Genomic DNA, 7318 nt, shown 5'->3' with positions numbered 1-7318 from the left:
TCCAGCGGAGGCCCCGTGAGGCGCTCAGGTCCGGCCACCAGCCCACACCGTCCAGGTCAGACTACTCCGAGGGCAAAGGCGGAGGAAGGGGCCCTACGGTCGCACCAGGCGGCTGGCAGCTCGGGCGGGGACTAGTGTAGGTGTCTGCTGTGGGATTGTGCTAATCCGATTGAAAGGTGTGGGGGCATGTTGGGGTTTAGACCATCACAGTGTCACACCAGGAGGTTTGACCGCTGTCAAGGACCCCTGATGGACCTCTCCTCCGGCAGGCAGACGGGTTTGCCTCCGCATCCCTGGGGCCAGAGCTCTGTGGGGCACACACAGGAAGGCCCTCAATCACTAGCGACAGGAGGAAAGACATCTTGGGGGGGATCCCAACCTCTCTCCTTTCACAAACAGGGAAACCGAGGCCCGGGAAGCGGAGGAGAGTTGTCCACAGTCAGGCAGCAGGTGAGTGACAACCAGGGGTACAGCCAGGTGTCCTCATCCTGTTTCCAAATCATTTCCAGCCCGTGTTTGGTTAGGGCGCATCACTGGGCCGTGGATGCCCGTGAGGTGCCGGGAAAGCGTGGCAGCTTCCTCCAGAGCTGACTGAGAACCGAGGGAGGCCGCTGTGCTTTCACAGGAAGCTCCAAGGCGGCCCTCATTAACCAGGGCTGATTAGGAAGCATAATTCTGACTCTCCTTCTTCATCAAAGACGCGACATGGATCCCTGGCGTCCCAGAGGTTCCCTGCGGTGGGAGAGGCGGGCCTGTCTACAGTGCGGGTGCCCTGAAGGGACAGAGGAGAGCCCAGCGGGAGAGCGCTCTGGCCCTGGGACCTGCGACCTGCGGGGCCACTTGAAGCCGCTTCCAGGAACTCACGCTGCATTGTGCATGGGGTCAAGGGCTTGGCACTCAGGTGGTCTCAGGTTCTAATCCTGACTTGTTTACCAATTGCAAGGCAGGAGCAGTTTCTCGAACCTCTCTGAGGCTCAGTTTCTTTTGGTTGGATGATATCTGTACCTCAGTATAGTTGGGAGGATTAAAAAAGGGATAATGCTTGCAAAATGCTGGATCAACAGAATTATTATGGTAAGTGGTAGGGGCTGGGGAGGGGAACATGCGGACACAAAAAGGACCCTGGAGAAAGGACTCCAGTGAAGTCTTGTTCTAAAACCACATGTACAACAAAAAAAAATGAACTGAAGCAGTTGTGCACAGCCCCAGTCACCTGGAAGCTCAGCTCCAACTGGAGGCAGCCCCACAGAACACAGCTTGGAAAAGTATCTATTAAAATGAAAATGTCCCAGCTACTCTAGTTTTATTCAAACAAACAAACAAACAAAAACACAAAACATTTTAAGAACCTTTGAATCCTAATACATTTTCTCCTGAAAAAGGAAAGATTTCAGTTTGACACAGTAGTGGTGTGTGGCAGAAAGAACCTGGGACCGAGGCAAGAAACTTAGATTCTAGTCCCGGGGTGGGGGTGGGGGGCTAACATCCAGATAAGCGAACCTGGCAATGCCTCTTGACCATTTACTTGTAAAGGTGTGAGTGGGGGATCTGGAGAGTGGGGAGTGTTTTGAACTGTCTGGTGAGATCTCACAGGGCTTGGACCTCGGGTCCCCGTTCCCTGTCCTTCAAAAGCAGCAGCTCTGTTTATCCCCCACCCCCCTTGTTTTGCAATCAGCTTTACATTTGGCTTTATCTGTAAGATTTCATTTGAACAAAGAGCAGAGTTCCATGGCTTAAAAAAAATAGGTGGACAAAACCCACTGTACTAGATACCCTCTACAGTCATTTCTAGCTTCAATATTTTGATTTGATATTATATATATATATAATCTGAAACAAAAAATAAGCCTTTAATAGGAATAAATTATTTTTAACTGAAGAGCAAACCAGGGTTAAAAACTTTTCTTGGTGTAGAACACAAACCATAGTGGTTATTTCCAGGGTTGGTGGTGAGTCAACACCTTTAACTCTGGCAGGCACAGCATTCAAGTTCAACTGCAATCTAGTGAAAGGAATGAACGTAGTATTTCACTTTCCTATCTTTTATTGTGTTATTACCTAAATATAAGTGATAGTTACACAAAGAACTCAATTCAATGGACTGATTTTAAAAACCCCCACTAACTTTATTTTTATTAGCTTTAAAAACAAAACTTGTTACAATTAATCACAAAGACTCCAAAAAAAAATTACATTCTGCTTTTGTCACCTTGATAGGACAAGGAATGTTTAAATGTCCTCAAAATACATGATAGCCCAAGTTGACAAGTGACAAACTACTACAAACAATGGACTGTCACTTCAAGCACACTAAAGTAGGGAACAGAAATGTGTAAGTTACTGACCAGGTTTCTGAAGTACAGTGAACACCCACTAGAGTTTAAAGTACCAGCAAGGCAACGTGCCCCAAATAAAACACGATCACAATTACATTCAGACGAAATGATAACTTTAACTCCTGGGTTCAGTTAAGATATGACGAGAGAAGCTTCTCTTTGACTTGGAGGACATGCACAATACAGCAGAAATGCAGATCAATACTCACTAGGCCCACTTCGGGCTGAGAAGCAGCTGGAAGAATTGGCACAATAACAGGATTAGCCACCTTTACCTCCCCTCAGTCCCCAATTTGAGTAAGGAGGTTGGGGCCTAAACAGAACACGGAAAAACACATATTATCTGCATAGATAGAAACCTTCCATTATGACAAGAATAAACATTCAGTCAAAGCTTGTGTTTACAAGACGTGATTTTGTTTCAAAAGGAAATGATGAACATTTCCATCTACAGCAGACCCTGTTTAAATGGGCAGAGATACTTGGACTCAGGCCAGGGTTATTCTTCTTAACGCTGGCTGGAAACTTCTATTTTGAACATGACCATTTTTCTCTTTTCAGTCAGTGAACCTAACAGTTGTTGCAATTTTCAGCTCCTTTGTTGCTTGTATATCTGGTAATAACAACAACACTCTTCAAGTTGCTTTTCCCCCCGGATTCCTGGTTAGAGAAAACAAGGGTGGCCCGCTGGAGATGACCCGGCTGACCCACACTTCAAGGGGAGTTTAGGAAACGGCCGAGCATTTATCAAACCATCGGACAAGGTTCATAAATCCTACTCATTAAACCTATTTAACTTTCTAAAAGGTGAGCTTCTACAGCATGGACTTAGCTCCCCAGCTGGGAGGCAGCTACCTCCCCAAGGCTTTCGCTCCTTTATGTTGCACACTCACTGCAGGGGGGTTGTTTCCTTTGCTGCAGGAAGGTGCAACGCAAATGTGCGAGAGGGCGCGCGCGAGGGCGCCCAGTGTGCGGGAGGACTGGCCAAGTCCGCCCGTGTGACTGCTACGCAGTGCCTGGCTCTGGAGAAAAGGGTCAGAGCCAGCAGCCAGGGAACCTGATGCACCAGAGTTTAATACATTTCCCACTGCTTAATTACATTTGGGGTTTTCCCTTTTATAATAAAACCATGGTCTGTAAAAGTCTATATAAAAATATGAAGCGCGGTCAGCCGTCAGTCTTGTACAGGACTCCCTTTTACGGGCACTGAGTGTCACCCACTGCAAACTTTCCAGATCACACTGATATCATCCTGCTTCGCTAGAGTCCCATCTCAAGTCCCACTACCTATATTTTAATCTCATCACTATTAAAATCTGGGAAGGCCCACGTAAAATGTCAGTGCAATTGCTGGCGACCAAGATCACACTATTGAAAAGCAGATTCCAATCCCAATGGTACAGTGGTAACAAAAAAAAACATGAAACATCAAGTTCATTAGTTAAAGTCACTAAGTCATCAACTTCATCATCTAGGATTTTTCATCGCCTGATTTATTCATTGTTTCCCATTAGGGGAAATGCCCCTTCCCTGTTTTGCTTGTTTATGACAGGGATTCACTGCCTCTGAGCATCTCCAAGAGGCTAATGCAAGAAAAAGCAGAAAAGCACTGGTCCGGGAGCCGGGAATGCCAAATCTAGTCCCCGGGTCCGGGAGCCGGGAATGCCAAATCTAGTCCCCGGGCTGCCTTTCTGTGGGCTTGCGAGCAAGTCCAATCACTTCCGTTTTCTCATGTGTGTGCCAGGAGGATTAGACTGTATGATTTCCAAAGTCACCTTCAGCTCTGTGATTGAGATGCTGAGAAATAAAATCTTTTCACTTTATATCATATTTTTTTGGTTACTGTAGTTGTTTTTATCATCATTGATAATACTACTTAGCCTCCATGTATACAAATATAAAAATACAAGGAAAGGAGCAGAATTATGGAAATAGTAGCATTATCAAAATGGTTATCAGTTATAAATGAATCTGAATCTATAACAAACATTTTAATGATACAGTAGACTGGGTGTTGGAATAAGTGAGTGACTTAATGCATAAACAAATGCCATTAAAAAGCAAGAAGCTTGTGCAATAAATTAGAACTTCTATAAAAGCAAAACCAAGGTCAAGGTGAAATCAAGTTCAAAAGCTTCACCAGAATCAGTTCTGGTTTTTAGGACACAGTGAGAGCAAGAGAGACAGGTACACCAACTGGAAAAAGTGCTAGAGATGAGATTTTGAAGGAAAGGCATAAGAAAGAAAACTTTGAAACATAGAAATGAATCAGTGAAACTGCCAGTCTTTCCACTTCTGTCTGGCTTGGGGAGGTGGTTTTAAAAAGTGTTCTGTTTAAAAAAAAAATCTTTTTTCATGTGTAAAAGCTCTTTTTTTACTGAATTTATTGGGCGTGATGCTGGTTAAAAAAATTATACAGGTTCCAGGTGCATAATTCCACAACACATCATCTGAATATACATATTGTGTGTCCACTACCCCAAGTCAAGTCTCCTTCCATCACCATTTATCTCCTGCATACCCTCCTCTGCCTTCCCCCTCCTCTCGACAATCCCCACACTGTTGTCTGTCCATGAAAATTTTTGAAACTTTGTGCTTTCACTTGGATAAAACATCCTGAAAAAGGTATATGTATTATATGCATATGTATCTATTTGTGTATGTGTGAGATAAATAAAAAGCATGGCCTGGAGACTCTGGATGGCCACCTAATAAAGAACCCCTGCCAAGTGGTTCCGAGCCTATGGTTTCTCAATGTATGGACTATCTGGTTGGTACATGGCAGCCAGGGGCCACTAATAAATGGCTGCATACGCTAAGCATCATTTCCCCCCCGGGAAGGCCTCATGATGACATCTGACAAATATGACTAACCAGCTTTTCACAGCAGTGTTTATAGAGACAAGTAGCAGGAGAACAAATGTCATCAGGTCTTAGGAATTCTCAGCGGTAAATAACAAATGCATCATCTACTGCGCACTCACCACGTCAGGCACTGCCCTAAGCACTATCTAACTCCTCAGATCTTCCCAGCATTCCTTCGAAACACTCTTATCACCATTTTATAGATGAGGGCATCAAGGTCAGAAAGACTGAGTAACTCACCCAAGGTAAAAAAGCTGGTTAAGGAAGACTCAGGCGCTCCGGATCCCGAGTCTACATTCTTAACCACTAGAATGTACCTATGTTTCTCAGTGATAATTATAATTCACACCCAATAGACATAAAAGAAGCTACTCAGGGCAGTGAATCCTCTATTCACAAGGCCAACTACAATTTGGTTTCAGCAAAATATTATATCAATACATTTTATTTTGAATGTTAGTGTTTTGTACTTTTTTTTACATTTAATTTGTAAATTTTTGATTTTATATTAAAAGCACAAGGTATGCCTGGCTTCGCGTTGCAGGCTCGATCCCCAGTTGGGGCGCGCAGGAGGCAGCTGATCAATGACAAATCTTTTATCATTGATGTTTCTCTCTCTCCCCCTCCCTTTCCCTTCCTCTCTGAAATCCATATATATTAAAAAAAAAAAATACTGGGAAGAGTTAATCAAAAAAAAGCACAAGGTATTTCTCCCTAATTTTAAGTTACATTTAAGTAATTTAATATAAGTAGCTGAAGTGAACTCTGAAGTGTTGGTGAGAATCTTTATGCTTAAAAGATACACTCCAAGAAATATGGTCTCTGTGGATGGAAAGACTAACTTCCAGCCCAGCTCTAGGAAGGCTGAATTTGTGTTTGTGCATCTGCGTGTTTTGTGTGTGCTGGTTCCTCACACCACTGTCCAGTGTTGGTCTGTACATTTGAGTTCCCTTGAGTTCCTCCTAATAACCACACAGGGTGGACAGTCACTGGCTCAATGACCTTGAGCTGGAATTTTCCAATCACAAGACTCATGAAAGATAAAGGCAAGACCCATGACAAAGAGAAGGCTGGCTGGTCTGTGGGAGGAGGGAGAGGCAACAAAGGACCGAGACACGCGAATGAGCCTACGTCACGCCACAGGCCCAGCCATGCTGGGGCAGGGCCGGCTCCTTTCCAACTGTTCCATCTAAATCCTTCCGTTTGACATTTGGAAATTCTATCTACTGTGCTCAATGCTCAGAAGCTGTTTCTGGTGCCTACCAGACATTCTTATGTGTGCAACTCACAGGCATCTGATCTGATCCTCAAACAGCCCTATGAAGGGATCTCCATTTTAAAGATGAAAACACAGAACCTCTAAAAGAGCCAGCAATTTGCCTGACATTATTGGACTTGGAAGTGGTAGAATAGGGCTTGAAACTAGATCTGCTCTGAGTCAGTCCACACCACCACCCAAAACTGGCGTTACTCCCACACCCAGGTGGGAGCCCCGTAAAGGCTTGAACCAAAGGTGGGAGGTGGGAGGTGGGGGGAACAGCAGGAGTGTAAAAGAAGGTCCTAAACATGGGCTGATGGAACATGGATCCAACTGAAGGAAATGCTTAATAAAAGGTCACCATTTTTAACTATTAGATGAGCAAACATCCAAAAGTTTGATAATACAGTACCTTTGTTGACGAGGCTGAGGGGACACAGGCACATTCCCGATGGAGTGTAAATAGGCAATGTCTGTGAAAATTACAAATTAATCTATCCTTTGGCTCGGTAATTTTGCTTGATCAGAGATAACTGTGTAGAACTACAAGATAACTCAAGCAAGTTTACCTAAAAAACACTGAACTCTGATGTGCATTAAATACAGGGCTGATTAAATAAACTAAGGTACGTTCATACAGTGGAAAAATATGCCACGGGAAAAAGAAAAAGAAGCTCTGATATGAAAAGCTCTCCTCCAAAACAAGGTGTAGAATAGTGTATTTATACTAACTTTTGTGGAAAGAGGTGGGGGAATAAGAAATACATGTTTTAATTCTGCATATGCATATTTGTTATAGGTGCATTTGGAACCATTGGAAGAATATCCAAGAAAATAATTATGGTTATATAGGGCTGGG

The sequence above is a fragment of the Miniopterus schreibersii genome (assembly GCF_964146895.1).
Source record: "Miniopterus schreibersii genome assembly, chromosome: 8".
Classification (NCBI taxonomy): domain Eukaryota; kingdom Metazoa; phylum Chordata; class Mammalia; order Chiroptera; family Miniopteridae; genus Miniopterus; species Miniopterus schreibersii.
The sequence above is the reverse complement of the archived record's forward strand: the minus strand, read 5'-3'. Positions refer to the sequence as shown.